The sequence below is a fragment of the Loxodonta africana genome, chromosome 6 (assembly GCF_030014295.1).
Source record: "Loxodonta africana isolate mLoxAfr1 chromosome 6, mLoxAfr1.hap2, whole genome shotgun sequence".
Taxonomy (NCBI): domain Eukaryota; kingdom Metazoa; phylum Chordata; class Mammalia; order Proboscidea; family Elephantidae; genus Loxodonta; species Loxodonta africana.
This window is the reverse complement of record NC_087347.1, coordinates 65,534,294-65,559,357: the sequence shown is the minus strand read 5'-3', so window position 1 is coordinate 65,559,357 and position 25,064 is coordinate 65,534,294. Positions and strand designations below refer to the sequence as shown.

Below are 25,064 nucleotides of genomic sequence, written 5' to 3'. Positions count from 1 at the left end.
TGAAAATTATTAACACTCTTGGTTGCTAACTCAAAGGTTGGCAGTTTGAGTGCACCCAGAAGTACCTTGGAAGAAAGGCCTGGTAATCTACTTCCAAAAAATCAGCTATTGAAAACCCTAGGGAGCACAGCTCTACCCTGACGCACATGGAGTCACCATGAGTCAGGATCGACTAGATGGCAATTGGTACTGGTAGATATTTCATATAAGTGGGATTATATAATACCTGTCCTTTTGTGTTTGGATCATTTCACTTAGTATGTTTTCACCATTCATCCATGTCACACCATGGAGTTACTTAATTTTAACAATCCCTTTTCAATCATTTCTTTAATGAAATTCATACCAAACACATGAATACACTATTTCCATCATTACTGATCATAAAAGTTCTAGGTCTGATTTTTTTTTCTGTATAAAAATGAGAATTTATAAAATAACACATAATTGGAAAGTACAGGATAAGGAAGAATATGCATATAGTTTTTTTTATCCCTCAAAGGATAGCTGTATTTTATGAGATAATTAGGAGCAACAAATACCATTCCTGAAAATATAGGGATTGAGTCAAAAATTATTTTTCTAACAAATACTTTAAGGTCGTATTTTTTCTATGTATGTTGTATAGGTACCCTTTGACTGAAACAATGTCAAATCTGTATTTTGTCTCTCTTTCTGCTAATATTTTATTTTCATTTAAACAACTTTCCCACCACATCATATTCCCACCAGCAAGAATGACTCAAAATAGCTTTCCCAGTTAAGGGTAGGAAAAAAAAAAACCACAGAGTGAGGACAGAATGTCTGCTGAGTGACCAGCCATTGGAGTCCAGCGCGTGAAAGGGAAGAATGTGCTAGCAAAAGTGGCACTACATAAATGATTACCAGTGAAAAAAAGGTCACACTTCGTGTGGCCTCTGTTATTCTAATGTGGTGCACTTGAGTGTAAAAATAATGGGCTGTGTCAGCCTTACTAATTATCTGCATTATTTTCTAGAAAAGCAGGATCATGAAATGCCTCCAAACCACCTGACGTAATGGGGTGATCCCAGGGGCTACCTCAGCTGCAGTTAGGGGTGTAGTACTGAGCGGACTCGCATGATAGCAATACTGGCAACAAGACGATAGAATCAGCCATGTTCCTGTAGTGGATTTCTTTAGCCTAGTGGTCAAATTTCCAAGTTAATAAAACTATGTTTTGATGCCTGGGGCACTTTCCTGTCTCAGGCTGACCTTGTTTGTCCATTATAGCTTAAATATACTGCATTTAAGTTAATGGGGGAAGCCAATTAGTCTGTTCTAACGGCTTGCATGCGGTTCTTTGGTGCATTCTTTAATTTGGCCCTTAGAAAGCAAGAACACAGGCTAGCCCATAATAGTGCTCCAATGCTGGGAGCTATCAATGCCTTCATATCTGCAAATTTACTTATGGGACATTTTGAGTGGAAAATGTTTGTGACTGAGAAACTATGCAGGAAGACCTGGCTGCTAGTGACATTGCTTCTCTCCTTCAAGCAAGCAGGTGCATCTGGGTGTGTGTTTGTGTGTGTGTGTGTGTGGTCATATTTACATTTAGACTGTGAGCTGTTGAAGGGCAAAGAACGTGTCTCTTTCTTAGTAACTGTCCTGAATCTGGAAACAGTGTTCTTACCAAATGACTCTGTACTACACATGTATGAGGGAGTGGATGTTCTAGTGAAAAGCACGTGAAGTTTGGGACTTAAAGACTGGATTTTATTCCCTTCCTTGTTTCTTGCTAGTTTTGTGACCTTGGGTAAGTCATTTATTTTTCTGAATCTCAGTTCATCTTCTCTCAAATAATTGTAACAGTATTTGTTCTACATATGCCACTCTAATTTGTTTGAAGTTCAAATTGGATTATGAAAACAGTGGGAAAATGCCTCATAGGTGTTTGATGGTTTTATCTCTCTATTTCTATTACTATTAAATGATCTTTAATAACTGATCTAGCCCTAGAAAAAAGGGCTTTTAATATTATGATGATCTTTCCTACAAAGTTCCGGACAGCATTGTGTTGCTAATATTTTCTATGTATCTGCTTATATATAATGTCTAAGGGATATAATCTTCTTAGATCATTCTGTAAAGAAAAATTATCATTATGAACAATTGACAGTGAGAGCTTGATGTCAGTTATCCAGGTTTACATGGCATATCAGAGTTACAAAACAATCTAATTGAATGAAGACAATTATTAGTATAGTTTGTTCCCATTGTAACTATACTGATGGCAAGATTTAATTATGCCATTTAGATATATGTCTCATCAACATGGAATAATTAATAAATTAGTATATACCAAAGAAGCTGTTTTCTTTACTCTTTAACAGTGAAAACTAATTGTTCAGCTCAAACTATGGAATACTGGGCAAGTCACTTAACCTGAACTTTGGTTTTATCATATAAACTGAGGGAGCAACACAGAAGGATCTCTAAGGTCCTTTTTAGCTCTGAAAAGAACTGGCTCTCTGATGTCATATGTTTGCATATGTCATAAATAAATAATACTCTGCTCGACGGCATTGGGTTTTTTGGGGGGCTGCTTTTTTTTACACCAGGAAAGTAATCACCTTCAGCTATCTAAAATGGCTCTTCTCAGCCAGTTATTCTCAATTACATTAACTGATCTAATTCCTCTATAGCTTTTTCTACAGCCTCTATTTATCCTGCTTATTTGTTGGTTTTACAGCTTAGGGTTTGCCTCTCCATGAGCCTAGAGCCTGACTTGATCTCAGATGGATACCTAGTGCCTAGAACAGTGAGTGCCTGGCACATAACGGGACATCCCAAAATACTCAATGAATGAATGGACAAATGGATGCATGCATGAATAAATGAATTCGACTCTGTCTCCAGGGTGTAGCCTCTCTATTCTGTAAAATAACTTCACTAGGAGTTCAATGAGATGGAGTAGTGGTTGAAACCAGAGTTTACGTACAAGTTTCAATAGAGGAAATGATTTAATATTTTGCTTCCGAAAGTGTGATAATCATCTGTATTTTATTTATTCCTGGCCTTATTATGGTAACTGAACAAGAGCAGTGTTTTTATCAGTAAGTTGTTTATATGCTTGATTTTTTTGTAAGTCAAATTTGATTAGTCCATAGTTATGATTATGAGTAGCTGTCATACTTGAGTACGTAGTAATTCTGGGTCCATTTTTTCATCATGTAAATAAGTGTGGCTGTTATTAGCATGCATTTTCATATGAGAAGAATGTTTATCACCATGAAATGTGAATTGCAAATTTTAGAATACATTGTAAAAAGTAATACATGTCCACCTTGAAATTTCCTACAGATCTGTTAGAGTATCACCTGTGTGGTTTCCCATAAAATGAAAATGTTTAAAAATCTTGTCATTTATCCCACTGGCTGAATTGCTCCTTGCTTCAACATACATTCAAGTTAAGGCCAATCTGAGTGCTATTTTCTCAGCTCTTAGTTTGTTGAAAGGACACATGCTTCCTTGTAAAACACAGAGGGCATCACCATGGAGCCTGGTCTCCCAGTGAAATAACCTCCTCCAAATTAGAAAAAAGGAATTCAAATTGATTTGGAATACGAGATCACGAACATCAGTAACAATAGAGCCTGTTATTCCCGCTACAGGACTCTGTAACACTTCTGAAAAATTGAAATGGGTATTATCTTTCATTGTTCTTTTTGTTTATATACAACACAAAATATTTTTGCTAATAATATTAACTTCATCTAGGAACTAGCAATTTTTCTTCATTGAAAAACTGTCAAATTTTGGTAGAATGTAGCTTAACTGTGACAGTTTGTTGGAGGTGAACCTACGCAGCCTTCTATAGTGGTTGTCCTCCCCACGCCCCCAGGCCCGGGGTATCTGGAAACCATTCTCTGGCAGTAGAATTAAGCCCATGGGTATTTCATAATCACACCTGAGATTATGAACTAGTCAGGAGGTAAAAGCAAACCCAAGGAACCCAGGTTTTGATGACATAGTTGGGAAAACTAGAAGGAAAAGAATTTACTCTTGCTTACCTGAAAGATTTTTGCTGTACCTTGACTGCTGGGGGCAAAAGCACTTTTCGGTACATCTTTGCTCTGTAGTCAGAGTTGATCAAGAGATTCTCACCACACTTCTTCCAGCATCGCACACGCATGTTTGCATATTTCCATGATACATGTATTTTGACAATTCTTGAACTGCAACACATTGCATATTAATAGAGTACAACTGGTTTTGAGTTGCCTTTAAAAAGGTGTAAATTACGGTTTCAAAGTGACCTGATAGAGGTGCAAATGAACGTTAGCACAACATTTCTAAAATAGAGTTATTTTAAATACACATATGTAGATATAAACTCAGAGTCTGTCTACTTAATTTTTTGGTTGGGGGTTTATTGACTTAAAATGGAAAATAAATGTGTGAATTTTATTGAGGGTGTGAAATTCTGCATTTGTACAGACGGGAGATTTGGTAATAATTATGAATACAGCAGTAGCAGAAATTATACAAAAGTTTAGCAACATTATTTTAATTTTAAATGCAAGTATCTCAGGGGAAAAGTTTAGGATCTACATGGAGAGATTTTCTTGCAGTCTTTTGACAGCAAAAAGTTAGGCATTTTCAAACAGCCTACAAATGTTACTTTTTTTTTTTTTGGTTTAAAACAGAAAATTGCACTGACTAATCTTTTCTATTTCTAAAGCTGCTTATTCTAAGTGGGTCTGAATCTGATAAACCCATGCACACCAGCTTAACCCAACCTAAATGAAACTTAACCTTTTCTCTCTTTTCCCATCGGTGGACAATGGGTCTCAGCTGCATGGAGCATTAGAGAAGCTTGCTCGATCTTTAGGCCAGCTGGAAGGCCAGGCTCCCCTGCTTTTCAGCCAAATAGACACTTGGCACTGAGTTACCCTGAGGCAGAGGTTTAACATGGTTTGAATGAAGCTTGGATTTTGAGGTATCTATCTTTTTAGGTTGCTGTTACTCTGAGTCCAAGACTCCTCTTTCATAACTGGCCTCTCACATGGATGGAAATGATGACAGAAAACAGCCAACTGCTAAAACAGTTGGTTCTTTTTTATTATTTGTAATTTTGTCTATTTGCATGAGAGCCTGGCAGCATATGGCCTGATGAATTAAAAAAAACAAAACCTTGTAAACTCTTGTCTACTGGCCAGAGCCTCCAGCTCATGGCATTAGCAGGAAGTAGGGCTGCTCCACCTGCCACTTGTCTAGAGGGTGGGGGCATAAACTGATGACCTACTAGGTTTCCCTAGCCAAATAATGCCCGGTTAATGCCACGATTTAATTCCTACCAGTTCTGTCAGAAATGGCTAGAAGTGGCACCACCCACTGTTTCCATAGTAAGTCTGATTGGCAAGCTACCTGATCATCTCTGCCCTACCTAATATTCTACACTAATTATGCCCTATCAGGCCAGCGGGAGTAGGAGGAAAGAGAAATGCCTCTAATCCAATGCACACAGGTTAATTTTGAGTGGAAATACATGGAGATGGACACTCGCATTATCATTCCCCACTAATAGGGACTAGCAGGAAACCCAAGGAAAGAAACAAAGATTTTTGCGATGCATGTATTTGCTTTCTTATATATTTGGTCTTTCCAAAGTCAAAGGTTTCTATGGATCTTGGGTTTTGAATTAGCCATTTTCCTTATCACAAACTTAAGCAAAGGAAATTTATTTTATGATCTCTTCTGAGAACTGAACTGATCCTTTCTTAACCTGAAACAGCAATTACAACTATTTGGGTTGATACCTTTTATTTCTCTGAAATTTATAGTGCATTTAATTTACTATTAAGCAATGTAAAACAAACCATACAAACAAAAACAAGGTATAGATCTTTCTTAGTCTAATGCATTGGTGTGAAGGTCAGAAATAAGTCACGCTAAAATTCAAAATTTGTCTACTTGCCCATTCTGAACTAGTTCAGAAATGGTTTGTTTTTTCTGCTAAACACATTTATACTAAATGCAGGTAGTCAGAATTGCCAGTGACCTAAAAAAAGGAGAAAAACTGGGGGATACGAGCTCCTACGGCTTTATCAAGCGAGCCATTTTTTTTTTTTTTGGGTAAGCCTCAGCAGACACATTTGGTACTGCGATTGGGCATAAATAGGACAGTTTACAATAAAAACTAGTTGCTGCTGAATAGATTCCAGCTTCTGGTGATCCCAGGTGTGTGAGAGTAGGACTGTGCCCCATAGGGGTTTCTATGGCTGATTTTTCCTAAGTAGATAGCCAGGCCTTTCTTCAGAGGCACCTCTGGGTGAACTCAAATCTCCAACCTTTCAGTTAGCAGCTGAGTGCATTAATCATTTGCACCATCTAATATAGAACATAAATCCTTGCTAAATGGTAGGCATTGTTGTCTCACTGAATCCTTAGAACAGCTCTATGAGGTAGTCAAGGGGTATTTTCCAAATATTTAAAACCGGTAGAGCAAAGACTTCCATAGCGTAGTGGTTGTCACATTCGCCTCATTTTGTTTTGAAGCCCTGGTGGCACAATGGTAAAGAGCTCAGCTGCTAACCAAAAGGTCAGCAGTGGGAAGCCATCAGAGGCTCCTTGGAAGCCCTATGGGCCAGTTCTACTCTGTCCTATAGGGTTGCTATGAGTCGGAGTCACTTTGACGGCAATGGATTTCTTGATCTTGAGAGCAAGGGCCCTAACCTGTCAGAATGGCGGTCCTGGAGTAGAATTTCAGTAGAATTTGGAATCCTGGTGTAGAGCGGAACATGGAGAATGGTGAGCTTCGGGCAGCAGCTACTTACCAACACACTGAAGTTCCACAACGATTTCTTCACCAGTATTTATGGCAGTACTTCTGTGTGCTGGCGGAACATCAGTCTCAGCAGTAGTCATTATTTTACGAATGAAGACATTGCAGCTTAGAGAGGTTAATTAGGTTATTCAAGGTATCATAGCTAATAGGAGGCAGAGCCAGATTTTTCATATCTATTTCACTCCAACGACTGAAGTTTTTTTTTTTCTATTCCATGCCTCTACTAGGGTGTTCCCTTGATATTTTGCACTGAAGGGTTAAGTCCAATTTTTGCTTAGATTACCTCTTAGTAAAGTGGATAAGCCGCCCCTGGTTGATGCAAATGGTCAGTGCGCTTAGCTAACTGTTAACCAAAAGTTTGGAAATTCGAGTTTACCCAGAAGTGCCTCAGAAGAAAGCTCTCGTGATCTCTTTCCAAAAACTCAGCCACTGCAAACCTTGTGAAGCACAGCTCTACTCGGACACACACAGAATGGCTGTGGGTCAACACGGACTCCACGGCACTCAGTTTAATGTAGAAAAAGACATCGGATAGACTCTAAAGATTGATAAAAGTTAACTGACAGAGAAAATCCATTTCAAACTCTGCCTACTCTCTGACTTCACAGTGCTATATGTTTCTACTTGTAATTGGCGCTTAATAACTGTTTGTTGAATGACAATAAAACCTTTTATTGCTGTATTTCTATGCAGAGAGATATGTATAGGATACACACCCACCATCTTTTTAGGTAAGATGCAATTCTAGATAAAATCAAGATATTAAATGATTGAAAACATTGTAATGCTATTTGCTTCCAGGTGAAATAATTTACTTGAATTTGAATTGAACTAAAGGAGTGGATTTTCCACCAATTCAAAATGAATTTAAATAACTAAAGCTTAAATTATAAGGAAAGCTTTAAGGTTCAAATTTTCATGCATGGAAGTGAAATTTGTTCTAAGAAGTAATATGAATTAAGTGCTGTATTAGGATGGTTGCTTCTTCCTAAGGAAATAAAGACTTTTGCAAAGAAATTATGATTTGATGAGATGTTAAATCAAACTCTGCCCCTTCTTATGGGATCAGTCGAGGTAAGACTATAGGTTTACTCAAATGTATAACCACTTTCTGCCTAGAAAAATAAGTTCAAGAACATTGATTTCACTAGATAAAATGTAGCTGCATACAGTCCCTAATGTTTGAACAGGTTTTGATCCAAATGTTTATTTATAATTCAGTATTCTAGCATGTTATATGCAATTTCAACACGTAAAATTGAAATGGCACTAGTTATATCCTCAGTCTGACTAATCAAATTTATTTTACCTGTGATGTAACTTAACTCTAGAACTAATTATATTTTAGGCCTTGCTTTCCAAGTATTATATTGTTGATGAGGGAAAAACATTCTGAGTTTCAAATGAATTTGCTGAAACTTACTGGCTTTCAGGCCTCCAGCTTTGACATAAAACAAACCTACCAAAAACCCACTTGAGTAAGTTCGCATCCTCTCATACCTGGAGTGAGAGATTCTGGAAATAGGAAAAAGATTCATCAAGGAGGAGGCTGAAGCATGAAGTTATTTGCCTAGATTTACACCATGAGTCTATGAAAACGCTTTGAAAAACACTGTATATCTAAGCATTCCAGATTCTGTCAACAAGGATTGTGGCACTTAGAATTTAAGAGCTGAATAGAACCTAAGAGATCATTAAGCTAAGCAGACCCTTCTAATCTGAACAAACTGAAGGCACCTGTTTCTCCTCCCACCTTACCTAATTTATAAGCATCTAATTCTAAGGCCGAAGAATCTCCATACCTTTGCATTGCCCATTTTAGTTGCTGATATAGTATGAGCTACCTGTATGACCAGATTTATAGGGTATTGAAAAGCCCCATGCCAAGAAATGTTTATCTTCCGTAACACACTTTATTTCATTAAAACATCCATTCTGTTACAGGGTCTCTTCACTGTGCAAATGTTTCTTAAATTTCTGTCCTGCGCACAGTACGATCCTAGCTGATGGGAAAATACAGAAACAAATAAAATGTAGCTTCTAGCCTCAAGAAGATTATCTTCTAAGCTTGAAGGTACACACAAGTAAATCAAATAGCAATTCAAGAGCTTAACCAAGAAAGCAAAAACATGCTTGTAAAATAAATAGCCCACACAAAAGCTTGCATGAGTTTGAAAGAAGTAAAGAACATTAGGTAGTGGAATGAGGTAGATTCATGGAGCACAGAGTATGGAAAAACAAGACTCAATACTGATTACGGCTTATTAGAAAAGGCCAATGAGAGACAGGTAGGGGTCCAGGTTTAGTGCATGATATCCACATTAAGCCATGAACATTTGCTAATAATTTGGATGGAAGCTATGAGAGCCTGATACAGTGGAAGCGGTTCTGGATTCGGTGCTGGGAGCGAGGAGTTGTCGGCGGGTAGAGGTTCATCTCTGCTACACACCAGATATGTGATTTCGGATGAGAAGTTTGACTTCTCTGGTCTAATTTTTCTTCAAACATGAAATGAGGTTTGAGTTTGATGATCTATAAAGTTCCAACCATCTCAGTTTCTGAGCGTTAGTATCCATTTTGAAGAGAGAGTTGTGGAATTGTTGCCGAACAAGGAGATACAAGGAAAGGAGTTTTAAGGAGGACCAGAAGGAGTTATCGGCAAGATACTGGGAAGTGGTCAACCATGTAGGGCAGGTATGAGTCTAGGGGGCATTTTGTGCTTTGAAATGATATCTGGGTCACATGCTGAGTTTTCTAACATTACCTTAGATCCCCTCAGTTAAGTGTACTTGTTCACAAACCATTCTTCCGTCTCTCTCCTGCACTTCTTTCACTGTTATAACCACCCAACCCCCAATCATAAATACTCAAGACAGTAGGAAGGCAGAAGACAGAGAAAACAGTGCTCTGTTTTTTGTTGTTTTATTGTGGCAGCCCACGGAGCTTTTGCTTTTCCCTTTTCAGACTGGGTGTTTTGAATTGCTGCTGATAGTGAAGAGCACAGCTGTGCCCCCTTGGTTTGTATGTCCTGGGATGATAGTCTGATGGCTGAATCTTTCAGACCTGCTCAGATACACCAAAAGAAAACATTTTCAGGGATCCCCAGATCTGTGTGGGAGAAGGAACAGGGACCAAAAAGAGTAATGAGTGTAACTCTAGGGAACCTAAGGGGAGAAGACTGTAGTTACCAAAGGAAGAGCTGAAGAGGAAGGGTCAATGTCCAAAGCACTTATTTGTTTGCCAAATGCTGACTCAGTATGGTACTTCTCTCAACAAATATTTATCTAGAACCTACTGTGTGCCAGGCTGTGTTATAGATACTGAAATGTTTTACTGAATCTAAGACATTCTGACACATGAAAACGAAGTGGATTTAGTTTCCTCAAAAGGAATTAGATTTTATGGTGTCTTTCTGCTTTATATATTAGCACGTTAGTTTGAACATTCACCATTGTGAAAATCTGTTAATGTTCTCTTTTTATTTTTTTTAGGGACGTGCCACATTAAACTGAAAACACTTCAAAATGGTTTGTTAGCATTTTCTTCCTGTATAGTGATCAACTTTTAGTCAAATTATTTCTTAAGATTATTACATGGATATGCTTGTTATTTCTGTTTTGTGAAAGAAATGCCTCCTGATATTAAAAATCATTTTGCTAAATATCTCAATCTCATTCCTTGCCAGGGTCCTCTACACTGTATCAATATAGAGCTATCTGCAGTTCCTTCCCTGAACATACTCTACTATTTTGTGCCTCTGTGTCTTTGCATATGCCAGATCCTCAAGCGGAATGTATACACCTTTAAGACAGTTCAAGAATCATCTGATTTGATCAATTCTTCTACCGCAGTTAGGTTGCTCATTCCCCCTCATTACAGTGTGGGAACATTGGTTGTTTAGTGGTAGAATTCTTGCCTTCCATGTAGGATCCTTGGGTTGGATTCCCTGCCAATGCACCTCATGTGCAGACACCACTCATCTGGCTTATGTGTTGTTGATTCTTTCCTCAAGGTGCTTGTAACATGTAACTTCAATGCCTTGCATGGGATGAATATAACGGCTTCTGTACAAAATATTTAAAGCAATATTTTCTCTCTCTCAAAAATGTAGTCTTCTAGGGGAGGTCAGCACAACTGGACTAAACCAAAAGCAAAGATGTTTCCTGAATACAACCAAATGCTTTGAAGGCCAGAGTAGCAGAAAGAGGGGTCTGGGGGCCATGGTTTCAGGGGACATCTAGGTCAACTGACATAATAAAATCTATTAAGAAAACATTCTGCATCCCACTTTGGTGAGTGGTGTCTGGGGTCTTAAACGCTAGCAAGCAGCCATCTAAGATGCATCAATTGGTCTCAACCCACCTGGAGAAAACGAGAATGAATAACAATTCATATTTACACAAGGTAAATATGAGCCCAAGAGACAGAAAGGGCCACATAAGGCAGAAACTATCAGCCTGAGACCAGAAGAACTAGATGGTGCCCGGCTACCACCGATGACTGCCCTGACAGGGAACACAACAAAGAATCCCTGATGGAGCAGGAGAAAAGTGGGATGCAGATTTCAAATTCTCGTTAAAAGACCAGGCTTAATGGTCTGACTGAGACTAAAGGGGCCCTGGAGGTCATGGTCTCTGGACCGTCTGTTAGCCCAAGACTGGAACCATTCCTGAAGCCAACTCTTCAAACAGGGATTGGACTGGACTACAAGACAGAAAATGATACTGGTGAGGAGTGAGCTTCTTGGTTCATGTGAGAAGACATATAAGACTATGTGGGCAGCTCCTGTCTGGAGACAAGATGAGAAGGCAGAGGGAACAGGAGCTGGTTGAATGGACACAGGGAATACAAGGTACAAAGAAGAAGTGTGCTGTCTCTTTAGAGGGAGAGCAGCTAGGAGTATATAGCAAGATGTGTATAAGTTTTTGTATGACAGACTGACTTGATTTGTAAACTTTCACTTAAAACACAATAAATAAAAAAAAAGAAATGTAGTATATTATAAAGGTCTTTGCAAGTTGGAAAAAAAAATTTAAAAAGCAAAATTCTATACTGAAAGAAAAATCAGCAGTCTAAATCCTTGGCTATTCTGTGTGGGTATAGCGAAAACATTAAGCTGCCAGCTGTAACACTAACGTTGACTTCTCAGTTTCAGGGTTCAGAGGATGACCTGAACCTAGTGTATGCTGCATCAGGGTGCCTGACCTGCCACTCCACAGGGAACTACCTCCATAGCCACTGCTGCCTGCAGCCTTCTCTTTCCCCTGTGCCCAAAGCTGCTGTCAGATGTCAGGGGGATGAGACTTCACAAGGTAAGTGAAAAGAAAGGAGGAACAAAATGCTTTTTCAAAACAGAATGCGACAAAGACATTGGCCCAAGAGTGATAAGAAGCACTGCCTTGCAGGGTTCCCTATTTGGGGTGTGAAAGGGACACTGTACCACAACCCTGGTTTATATGGAATCATAGTGCTATGAGGGAAATGAGAACAGAGCCCAAATTCCCAATTGCCCTATCTGAAAAGGAAACAGGTTATGTTGTCTAGACGAGAGGAAATGCTTTGTTTTTTGAGGGAAAGTTATCAGGATTTTAAAAGCCAAAAAGGATGCCTAGAGAGCATAACTGAAGTTTTACTGACTGCTTGGTTTTTAGGAGGCTTTTTTCTCTCTTTTTGTTTTATCCTAAAAGTCTATTGTTAAGCCCAAGATGCAAATTAAGCCTTAATTAGTGATTCCAAAGAGATGTAGGCCTTGCTACACAGCAGGGATCCTCTGTCTTTTCTCCCCTATTAAAAGTTTTAAGCTTGTGGTAGAATCAGTATGGTGTATAAGTCTATGTTTTCATCTCCTTTTGGCAAATACAGAGTACATGGCCGTTTTAAATGGGTGTTTCATGTTGTTGTTGTTAGGTGCCGTCAAGTCAGTTCTGACTCATAGCAACCTTATGTACAACAAAACGAAACACTGCCTGGTCCTATGTCATCCTTACAATCGTTGTTATGCTTGAGCCCATTGTTCCAGTCACTGTGTCAGTCTATCTCATTGAGGGCCTTCCTCTTTCTCACTGACCCTCTACTTTACCAAGCATGATGTCTTTCTCCAGGAACTGGTGCCTCCTGATAACATGTCCAAAGTTCTTGAGACAAAGTCTTGTCGTCCTTGCTTTTAAGCAGCATTCTGGCTGTACTTCTTCGAAGACAGATTTGTTCATTCTCCTAGCAGTCCATGGTATATTCAATATTTGCCAACACCATAATTCAAAGGCATCAGTTCTTCTTTGGTCTTCCTTAGCCATTATCCAGCTTTTGCATGCATAATAGGTGGTTGAAAACACCACGGCTTGGGTCAGGCTCACCTTAGCCCTCAAAATGACATCTTTGCTTTTTAACACTTTAAAGAGGTCCCTTTGCAGCAGATTTACCCAATGTAATACATCTTTTGATTTCTTGACTGCTGGTTCCATAGGAATTGATTGTGGATCCAAGTAAAATGAAATCCTTGACAAGGTCAATCTTTTCTCTCTTTGTCATGATGTTGCTTATTGGTCCATTTGTGAGAATTTTTTTTTCCTTTATGTTGAAGTGCAATCCATACTGAAGGCTGTACTCTTTGATCTTCATCGGTAAGTGCTTCAAGTCTTCTCCCCTTTCGGCAAGCAAGATTGTGTCATCTACATGTCACAGGTTGTTACTGGATTATTAATGGATGTTTGAGTCATGCCACATAAGCAAATGGAGGCCTGAAAAGCTTTACTCCATCCATGTCATTAAGGGTGACTACTTTGAGGAGGCAGCTCTTCCCCATTTGTATTTGGAGTGCCTTCCAACCTGAGGGGTTCATCTTCCATCACTATATCAGACAATGCCCTTCTGCTATTAGTAGTTTGCACTGGCCAATTTTTTTCAGAAGTAGACCACCAGTTCCTTCTTCCTAGTTTGTCTTAGTCTGTAAGCTCTTCTGACACCTGTCCGCCATTGGTGATCTTGCTGGCGTTTGAAACACTGGTGGCATAGCTCCTAACATCACAGCAACATGGAAGCCATCACAGTATGACTAACTGAGGGATGAATGAGGGTTTCATAATCATCTAAAAATACTACAGGTTTCAATGTTCGAAATACCGTTTCTACACTGTAAATATTAGATTAATAAGAGTTCCTTGGGGGCAGTGGTGGCTCAGTGATAGAATTTTCTCCTTACATTCAGGAGACCTGGATTGGATTCCCAAGCAATGCACCTCAGGTAGTGCCACCACCTGTCTGTCAGTGGAGACTTACTTGTTCCTATGGTGCTGAACGGGTTTCAGTGGAGCTTCTAAACCAAGAGGGACTAAGAAGAAAGGCCTGGTGATCTACTTCTGAAAATCAGCCAGTGAAAACCCTAATGGATCACAGTGGTCCCATCCACGACTGATTATGGGGCTGATGTAGGAGTGGGCCGTATTTCTTTCTGGTGTGCATGAGGTTGCCACGAGTCAGGGGACAACTCAATGGCAGCTAACAACAAGAGTTCCATAAACTTTTTTTTGTCTTTCATGAAACAGCAACATACACTTAAATAGATCGTTATTCTTTAAGGATTTGCTTCTCCGTTGACCTCCTGACTTTTTGTGCTTTTCCAGCCTGCTTTCATTTTTCCTCTATTACTCCCTCACAGAATGTAAGAAATACCAATTTAAGAAAATGAAATTGGAGATTTTGTGAAAAGATGGAAGAATAATGATTAAAACAGTTTCCTTTTACTTTGATTTTTCCACATTTCTATTGATATAAGTTGCTTTTTTATAGTTATAGTTGAAAGCCAAGATTTCGGCATATTTAAAAGACGATCTCTTTCTAACCTAGAAAATTCTATCTTGTGTTGATACGCGTCGGGCCTTTTAGCAATTAATACTGTCCCAAAGCTTTGTATTGATGCTGCCAATTTGAAGTCTCCAATTCTAGCTCTGGCAACTACTATTCCACTGGATTTGGGATTACACCAGAACTGTATGTTTTTCTCACTGTGAATCCTGTTTCCCACTGGGGGAGCTAATACACAAGCTTCTCTTTGGGTTCGATAAATAAAACAGTGTTGTTTTAGAAACTCAAGAAGGCAGAAAGCATATAGTCACAGACAAAAGACATGGTTTGAATCATCAACAATAAATTTAATGACCAGAAACCCATATTTTAGGATAGTAATAAGACTTTTTGTTGTCTGAATTTTCATATTCATTATTCCATATTTTTTGTCAATTCTAAAGATGGGATTGTATACATTTCATTGACATTAGATGGCAATTTTCAGGCACCCATAATTTAGGAATACTAATTCTTAGCTTAAGATCCCTGAAGGCAAGATTAAAAATTACATAGTGATTTTGATTTTAGTATGTTACTTCTTCAGTCTTTACAGTTTTTAGCTTATTAATGTTGTAAAAATGTTGTAAAGATGAACACAAATGGCATAACTTGGGAACAACATTTAAAGTTACCCTTGTACAATAAGAAACTGCACCAATACATGTTATAAGCTATTTGGACATCACTAAATTATTTAAAAAATTATTTTTGAAGGGGAGAAGATGTTTATTCACTGAAGGCAAGCAAAAAAAAAAAAAAAAACAAAAAAACCTAAGAGTCTATTATTACTTTGAGCCTTATGTTTTCTTTGAGTAGTTTCCTCTGTCCTCTGTCAACATATTTATAAAAACAAATTCATTCTTTCTTCAAAAAAAAAAAAAAAGTTTCAAAACATGAAAAGGAGAGATGGGGGTGTGACAGACTAACAACAGTAGAAAAATTCTGACATTCTAAGACATACTAATAACCACCAAACAGCAACAAATTGCAGAAGTTTTAATTATATTTTCTTTCACAATAAATGCTGGGCTTTGATAATCACTTGCTCAGGACAAAAGTCTTTTGGTTTTGTGAACAGGCAGAGTTCAAAGCAAACACGTGACTCAATAAAGAAACGCAAATATCTTATTCACTATCCTTTTTTTTTCCTTTTTTAAGCAGCGTTGAAAAGATTGAGCAGTGCCTAAAGAGCAGGAGACCAGGCGATTGTTCTTTCTGTAATCTAGTGATTGACCTTTTCCTTCTGCCTCTTTAACGTGTCTGCAAAATGGGTATTTCTTTGTGCTTTGTAGCATCCTTTTCAAAATTAATGAGCTCAACTTTTTGAATAATAAAATCGTGCTGAAAGCCCAAGTTAGTAGATTTTGGGGGGAGGTTTGCATCTGATAATTAGTGATTAGCTAAGAAGCTTGCTTTCAGTATTAATATGCAACAGTAATTCCAGTGGTGTTCTGATAAAAGTCAGTATAGGTGTTAGACATCAGCTCAATAACCCTTGACAAGATGGGATTCTACAGAGGAAACTCTCCTTGGGTTTTGCTTAATAGTGAAGTCTAACGTCTCTACCCTTTTTAAGATCTTGAAATTTAAAACACAATTAAATAATGTACTTAAGTCTTATTAGAAGAGAAAATTAGTAGTAGAAAATGTATTGACTAACTACAATGGCCTTTCATCCTGGACACCTAAGGTCCCCCTTGAGAATCTCCACAGTCCTTGAAGTGAAAGCTTTAGCGAACACTTCTCTGTATTACAAATGTGTCTGCCAGGCAGTGTGCTCAGAAGCTTGTTAATGGACAGCTGGTTAAGATAATGTGCTTTATAAATGTCTTTGACCTACCTACCTCATGCCTGTAGTTTCCCCGTTAAGATTTATAATTTTCTGCTCTTGTGCTGAAACTGTGAATACAATTCATGTTTAGTAAAGTGCCATCAAATGATACTTAATAGAAGGCTTTCCTTTGTTAACAGTGCACATGCATAGATGTTACCTACTACTTTATAAATAAGGGGAAGTGCTGAGAGAGAAATAGGTTTAAAAATAGTTTCATTTGGAAAGCTCACTGATTGTTTTTGCATGATTCAGATGAAAAATAATCACAAAACTCAAAAAAATAAGAAAAGACGGACATGTTACTGGAAACAATAAGTAATAGGCAAGTGTTTTTGCACATGAATATAGACTTTTTAAAAAAACATTTTTTACATTTATAATTTGAGATAATTGTATGTAACAAAACTTTTAATATTCCATTTTGTAACCCACATATCATATATCTTACATAGAAAATTAAATAAATGTAGTTTAATTTCTGTACCAGCTCTTAACTCCATTCTCTTCCCCCCTCTATAGTTTTTCTCTATGAAATGTAAACATGGACTATTTTGATGGAAAGTAAAAGACTGGGGTGCATATAAAATTGTGGATGACAGCTATAGCCAATAATATTTTATTTAGAAATGCAAGGAAAGTATTCCTAATAAGGGAAAAAATAACTGACTACTTTATGCAGGCTAATTTTACATGATTATATAACACATGGATGCAAATTACATAAGGTTTATTACTTATAAACTGTGATTTAGACCAAGAATTTGTTCAGTGAATAATTTTATTTAAAATGAAAAGAAATATACTTTTATTATTGCTTCATGACAACAAGACATATTCTTCCATTAGCAGCATTTACATGGATAAAGCATTTCCGAATCCTCTGGGTTCCCTAACCACTAAAATAGGCCACACTGTAGATATATCTTGGATCTTGTCCAAGAAGGTTTATAACTCAAAGTGTCAGCGGCACAAATACTAGAAACAGAGCTTCTCTAGTCTTCAGCATAATCCTATATTCTTTGGTTGCAAACTTTTACCTTAATTTACTTTTGTTTACTTTCAACTACACAAAATGTCCAATAGGAGATTAATGTGGGTGGAGCCCTGTCTCTAGGTGTGGTAAGGCTCATGTTCTTTCTCATATTTAACTCTAATGCCTTCCCCCCACCTTTATATACTTCTTGGTGACAGGTGCCCCCAAGTTTATTTTTGCTTCTTTGTTTTTCTGAAAACTAAACCTCAGGTAAATTTGGACACGATTGTCTGGTTGTCTAAGGAAATAGTGTCACAATATAGTTATCTGGTAAAATTCTGTCTTTGCTAACACACTTGTTTATTGTAGAATGAACATGATTTTTAAGCATTAAGGATTATATATTTTTTTGACCCAAGTCTTCCATGTCTGAGGAATTAGCCAAGAAACAGGTAGCCAAGAATATTTTGGCTCCAAGGGGGAAAATAGTCTTTCTTTCATGAAAATGCAAATAACTCAGGACACTGGAGCCAAAATCACAGGAGGAGATAAGATTGTTGAGGGATATGATAAAGAAAACAGAAGAAAATAGAACCATGCAAATTTAAAGTTTAAACTGAAAAGGAAAATTCAGAGATGGAAATGCAATAGCCAGCAAAATAGGAGAAAGTAGTATTCCCAAAATCAAAAAAAGAGGAGTTGTGAGAAGAATGGAGCCATCTGTAGTGTTAAATGCCACTGAAGTAACCTGCAAATAAGAGTGCTCAGGGATGGTGGCCACTGAGATTTCATGGTGGTCCTTGAAAGTACAGTTCCAGAGGACTGATGTGGCTAATAGGAACGGAAAGTGGAGCCAGTGAGCATAAACACCTGTTACAGAAATATTTGATGATAGACAGAGAGAGACAGAGTGAATAGTCTGAATAGGAGAGGGTTGAAGGAAGAGCTCATTTGATTTTTAGTTTTTGGAAATAACCCAGAATGTACCTGTAGTTTTTAGAAGTTCAGGGCTATAGCTTTAAGACAACAAACTAAAAATAAACTGACCAAGTTAACTTAAATAGCCACTTGAAATAATTCAAATTAAATTTAAATATAAAATTAACTTATTTTTGAATAAGCTTAATTTAGGATATACTGACACATGCCTCATAAATATCAATTAAAATGATAATTTTCACAATTTTCTTTCTGTGAATACTTTATATACTCTATTGATGTTGTATGTCATGTATAATGCTGTTTATTTTACCTCTAGACAGATAAAATGGATGGTATCTTCAGAAAATGCTAGCACATTTCATAGAAATATAGGAAATAATTTACCTATGATGGTATATGTTGAATAACTTTGGGGGGAAAACAATAGAGAATTTCTATAAATTAGGATAAAAAATAATTACGTTAAATGCTATGGACTTATGGATATGAACAAGTATAAAAATTCACAAAAATTGCCGAGTTACAAATTATCTTAAATGGATCTGCATTTCCACTTGTTCAGCCTGTAGTAAAGAAAATGATGATCAGATGCTTCAAACTTGATTTTAGATTTAAACAACTTAAATGAACCATATCATTTGTTATGATCTTCTTCTTAACTTCTAAATTTTGGGGTTCCTCAAGGCAATATCCTAGGTCCTTGTCATGGATTGAATTGTGTCCACCGAAAATATCTGTCAACTTGGCTGGGCCATGATTCCTAGTATTGTGTGATTTTCCACCATTTTGTCACCCGATATGATTTTCCTGTGTTGTAAATCCTATCTCTATGACGTTAATGAGGTAGGATTTGTGGCAGTTATGTTAATAAGGCAGGACTCAATCTACAAGACTAGAGTTTGTTTTAAACCAATCTCTTTTGAGATATAAAAAAGAGAAGCAAGCAGAGAGATATGGGAACCTCACAGCACCAAGAAAGCAGTGCCAGGAGCAGAGTACGTCTTTTGGACCTGAGGTTCCTGAGCTGAGAAGCTCCTAGCTCAGGGGAATCTGATGACAAGGACTCCTCCAGAGCTGACAGAGAAAGAAAGACTGATGTCCTGAATTTGTACTTCTAGCCTACTAGACTGGGAGAATAAATTTCTCTTTGTTAAAGCCATTCGCTTGTGGTATTTCTATTAAAGCAGGACTGGATGACTAAGACAGTACTCTTCACTTTTCTGACTAATCTGTCCCTTGGTGAGCTCATTCATTCCCAAGGCTTGAAGTACCATCTATATACTGATGACTTCCAAATTTGTGTCTCCAACAAATACTTCTCAAAGATCATGTATCTATTTCCTTCTCTTCCTTATTATTCTCCTCCTCCTTCTTATAACAGCTTGAGGGATAATTGACATACAATAAGCTGTACATACCTTAAAATGTACGATGTTGAGGCTATAGAAAATGTTAAAATGGGGCAGTATAGAAAAATGAATAAGAGAGAACAATGTGGAATCAAACATTGGTTAAAATCTAGGCTACGCTTATTGGATCTATGATCTTGCTGAAGTTATGTAATTTCCTAAATCTCTGTTTCCTCATCTATATAATGAAGATTAAAATATCCTAACGCACAAAGTTTTTATTAGGATTAGATATGTGCAAAATTAGTAAGCATACTAAATGCTCTATAAATATTAAGTACTATAGGGTCACTATGAGTTGGAATCAACTCGATGGCAATGGGTTTTGTTTTTTGGTTTTATTATTATGACTACCTCAAGGTTTTGTTTTCCAGTCAATTTGATTTAAAATGGCTGCGTGTAATAAAATGAAAAGAACTCTTTGAAATGATATACCGGTAGCAAGTACACAAATGCTTTCATTTTCCAGGCTTTATGATAAGAGAGTTGTGAGCTTCTAGGAAAAAAACACTGTCTTGTTCTCCAATTTATCCTCAAGTGTTTGGCAAACTATGCCCTACATGTGGAATTTAATCACTAAATAGAACTAAATAGACAATAAATATCTGCAAATATTCATCCTTCTTTTACTTCTGGTCTTTATTTTGTAAGTGTGCTTTCATATGTAGAAAGAAACTCAATCAGAATGCAAAACTATGAGACCCTAATGAAAACCCGAGAGAAGAATGAAACTAAAAGTTTGAAGTAGTTAAAACCAAAGTCCTGAGATAAGCCAGTTATGAGACGATTGGTAAGTCTACACCCTACGTTGCTTGCCAACCCCAGCCCTGATCAGTTAGATAATCATATTGCAATTACCCCATCTACCATCTAACCCTCAGTCTCAGCTGATTGTTATAGAAAGTTCAGATGTCATTTTATAAAAATTGAAAAACAAATTGATTTTGCTTTTCTGCACCACCACCACCACCAAAAAGCAGTCCCTATGCCTTTCATTAGTAGAGCTGTGTATATAATTTCCGCATAAAGCTATCGTAGACTTATCATCCTAGACAGTGTGCCTGGGGGTAATGTGGAAATTATGCTCTTTTGTGTAACTGGGAAGATCTCCAAGATGAGTGCCATTTCTTGGAACAGCAGAATTCTGTTCTCACATGAGCTACATGACAGAGGAGTGTTACACAGCTCACCCTTGGATGCTGGCAGCCAAGTGACACCCAAACATAGTTCTGAACCTGCATTATGTAATTGGAAATCCCTGCAGTGCAATAACTTCTCAATGTGCACAATGAGCTAAATTAATGTCTCACTTCTACTCGGGGAGAACTAGGCTGCCAGCTCTTTCATTTGCTTTTTCCTCGAGGTGACAGATGCAATTCGTCTTAGAGAAAATTGTAATGGATGTTTCTGTATGCGTGTGTGTTTTGTGAAATGAAGGTGTGCTTAGTGCTGCTGTTCCTTCTGTTTTTCTGCTTAACCCTGTGAGATGTGTGAGCTTATGTATTTTGGGGTTGGCGTGTGTGTACGTATTTCTGCATTTGTTCAGTTGTTGTGAGGTACTAGAAAGGTGCAATGGCTATCGTATATATCACCTTTACATATAAAAAGCATGATTGCCTAGTGGCCAAAATAGGAGAGATATTTTCCTTGAAGTGGCAGCTGGTCTTCTGGCAGATTCCAAAGATGGTGCCATGAGTTATGTTAGAATTGGTACTATTGGATTTTCATGTGGTTAGATTGCAGATGGTTGTTACCTGTTCCTCTCTTCCTCTCCTGGATGTGTTTACCTTTCCTTCAGCTTCAGTTTAAAGGAATTACTAATCTTCAATCCAATTTCTCATAAATTGTTGCTCACCTATGGCATTTTCATAATAAGAATGTGTTTCGATGGAAATTGCTTCCTTCGGTTCATTTTCAGTGCCGCATGTTTTACGGTAACACTAGACAACGGCTTTCAGCTGGAGAGGGATGATGCTGGGTATTCAGAAACTGGCATTTTGATTGTTCTCTTATGAATTCAAATGTGTACGCAAATCCTCTAGCAATAGTTAGCACCTACTTGGATTCTTTAGAACATTTAAAAAAAAGTCTCATGAAAAATATGCCTGAGCAATGAAGGAAAAGAATACATGTTTTATGGAAAGCTAAGCTGTTCCCCACCCCTGCTCAGCCGTCCTAATCTAAGTGTTCTCATTCACTTTCTTGAACCCTGGCCCCAACCCGCTAACTGGTTTCTCACAACTCTCCTGGCCCACTCTAAACTGTTCTTCACACAGCAGAATTCACATTGGATCTTATCAACCTCTTTCTTTTCTCAAAACTGGCAACATTATCATGTTTAAAATTCTCTGAAGGCCCTCCTTTGTTCTTTGGATAAGGAAACAACTCCTTAACATGGTTTACAGGGCTCTGCCTGCTCCTCCAGCCTCATGTCATCTTCACTTAATGCTTCCTCTTTTCTAAGACCTAATCTCATCTTCAGTTCCCAAATGAAGCCACATTTCCTGCCTACACACAGATAACTCCTTGTACTTAGAACATGATTGCTTACACTTTCTGCCCTGTTAGATCTATTCTTTCTTAAGATATCAACCCAGTTATCACTTCCTCAGAAAAGCTTTCTCTCACCAACATAAGTTTTTCATTTCCTTTTGATATTATGTTCCCATAGCGCTGTTTTTTTCCTTTATAGCACTTACTACAGTTGCAATTTTACATTTGTTTTGTGTGGTGATTTTGGCTAATATTTATCTTCCTTACTGCATGGAATTAGAGATTGTGTTTATTTTTGCTCAACTTTCTATCTCATCACCTAATACAATGCTGAAAATGTAGTAGAGATTCTATAAACCTTTTTTTGGATGAATGAAAAAAGAAATGAAGCCACATGGCAAGAATTTGGAATAAACCTTTACCAAGTCTGTGGTGATTGTTTAAGTCTAGATAATGCAGCCATTAAGCTATTAACATGTATTTGAGTTTTTTTTTTTTTTGCGGGGGGGTGGTGAGAACATTTTGATTATCAAGTTTTCCAGCTGGATTTGAAAGCAGGGATCACTTAGAGTTCATCTCAGTAGACCCTTTCTACTGGGCAAGTGCCCTGACTCATGAAAGAAGATGAATCTGGGTGGGCTAGAATCTCCTTGTGTTTACAAATAGAATTTGAGAATTGGCCAGTGTGCACAAAATGCCTATGTGAGGAAATCTGTAGCCATGTTGTAGCAATAAACATGTGTTGAGTTCTTACTATGTGACAGACATTGTGCTAATCTCTAAACTCTTAATAACTTGTTTTGCTCACCACAGTCTTTTGAGGTGTAGGTACTGTCATTATGCACATTTCATAGATGAAGAAACTGAAGCAGGTTAAGTAACTCATCTGAGGTTTCAAGTTTACTAGGTGGAGCTAAGAGATGTGTAGAACCCTAGAACTCAGCTCTTTCTGCCTTGTTTTAAAAATGATTATCGTTAACATCTTTGTGTTTTGTCTATCAGTAGGAGCAAGAGATGAACATTTTGTGTTTTGTCTAATAAGTAGGATATGAGAAAGATAAGTGCAGATTTTTTGTTTTTCCCCAATTATAAACATCATCTACATTATATTCTAAAAACATAACAAAACAAAAATTAAAATCATAACCTATCTTATGCTTTATACTCACTTTAGAAAATTTTTGGATTGTTTGAATCTGTACCTTGGACTCTTAATGATGCCTTTGTTCAGATATTACTAATAATAATATGACATTTTATAGTTTATTAGGTGCATTTGCCTATGTGCTGAATTTAAATCTCCCAAATACCCACAGTGTAGGAATTATTATTTACATTTAAGGATATGAAACTGAGACTCACAGCTCTTAGGCATAGAGTGGATGGCTGATTCACGGCAGGACGCATGGTCCTTTGACCTCGAGTCCATTACACTTTCTTTGTTATCACAAGGCCTCTCAACTTCACAAAAATTATCAGACAATCTGCTTCCAGGAGCAAGATCTCTATAGATAAGGTCTGAGCACTATCCCAAAAGACCCACTGCTGTCGAGTCGATTCCCACTCATAGTGACCCTGTAGGACAGAGAAGAATTGTCCCATAGAGTTTCCAAGGAGTGCCTGGTGGATTTGAACTGCCAACCTCTTAGTTAATAGCTGTAGCACTTAACCACTATGCCCCCAGGGTTTCTGAGCACTATCAGCATGTGCTATATTATTTTGTTGCAACATGTCTGGCTTTGTTTGATTTCTACTGTAAATTTTTAGAAATGTTCATTAAGTATGGTTTGTCATATAGAAAAGAGAAAATTATGGGCAGTTTTTTTTTTTTTTTTTTTCAGGTTAAAGAAGCTCACCTATTAAGACTACAAATGCTTTTATAAACCACTTCGAACTGGCTTTGTATGAAAATGACTGTACACCCACACATGAGCACTTACACACACACACACTTTATACATAAGTATTAGTATTTATTTTAGACCCCTGCAGAAGAAGGATGGTTAACAATGTTTACTTCAGAGCTTGTCAGTATCATGACTTCTAGTAAAAACGGTGTCAAACTGAGCTTAACAGTATATTTTCCTAGTGTTAGCTACTTAGTGTTTATTATATGCAAAACTTTAAATAGACGGTAACACAATTAAATGGCATTCTTATGATAGGTCGTATTACGAAGGCATAAACAAATGATGCAGCTTTTACTGCAGTAATGAATGATTTTAATTTTCTGAAAGTCTATTTTCTAAAAGCTTTCTTTTTAATCTAGCTTTGTTTACATGAAACTATTAAAACTTCCTTCAGGGTAATGTTAGCAAAGGAAATGAGTGACAACTGGTAACCTGCCTGACCTCAAGACCACCACCGTTTTTACTCTGAAGGGTCTCAGTGCTAGTGTGCACTGAAATTCTACCAGCATACAGTGGAAATGAAATCAGAAAGAACTCTCAAGGTTGTACTTTTTTATCATTTAAATAATCAAAAATATAGTATGATTTGTGTTTCTCATCAAGTTTCAACTCTTTTCTATAGTGTTTGTTATATTGATCTGCTACCAAATTCCTGCCTATTGTGGCTAGGAAGATGGAAATTTTGTGGACAGGTGGAAGTAGGGTAAAGAAAAGAGTCAATATGTTTTCGTTTCACATCCCCAGATATAAACTCATGAGGTCAGACAGGGGTTGTATCAGTAGTTGCTGTTGGTTATCTAAAAAGAAAGTTAGAGGACACAATGATCTTAAGTTCTGAGTTGAAATCTCAAAT

At 37.4% G+C, this 25,064-nt stretch overlaps 1 long non-coding RNA gene across 4 annotated transcripts in view; it reads left to right on the top strand.

The window, feature by feature from the left end:
- Positions 1-259: 259 nt before the first annotated feature.
- LOC111749432 (uncharacterized) overlaps positions 260-25,064 on the top strand; it is a 38,638-nt gene continuing 13,833 nt past the window's right edge. Inside the window, exons 1-4 of one of the 4 annotated variants that reach the window (XR_010322277.1) lie at positions 260-1,774; positions 7,502-7,539; positions 10,300-11,660; positions 11,958-12,120. This is a non-coding gene — a long non-coding RNA (uncharacterized LOC111749432). The remainder of the gene's footprint in view (positions 1,775-7,501; positions 7,540-10,299; positions 11,661-11,957; positions 12,121-25,064) is intronic. The other 3 variants (XR_002784571.2, XR_010322278.1, XR_010322276.1) reach the window with 3 other exon arrangements.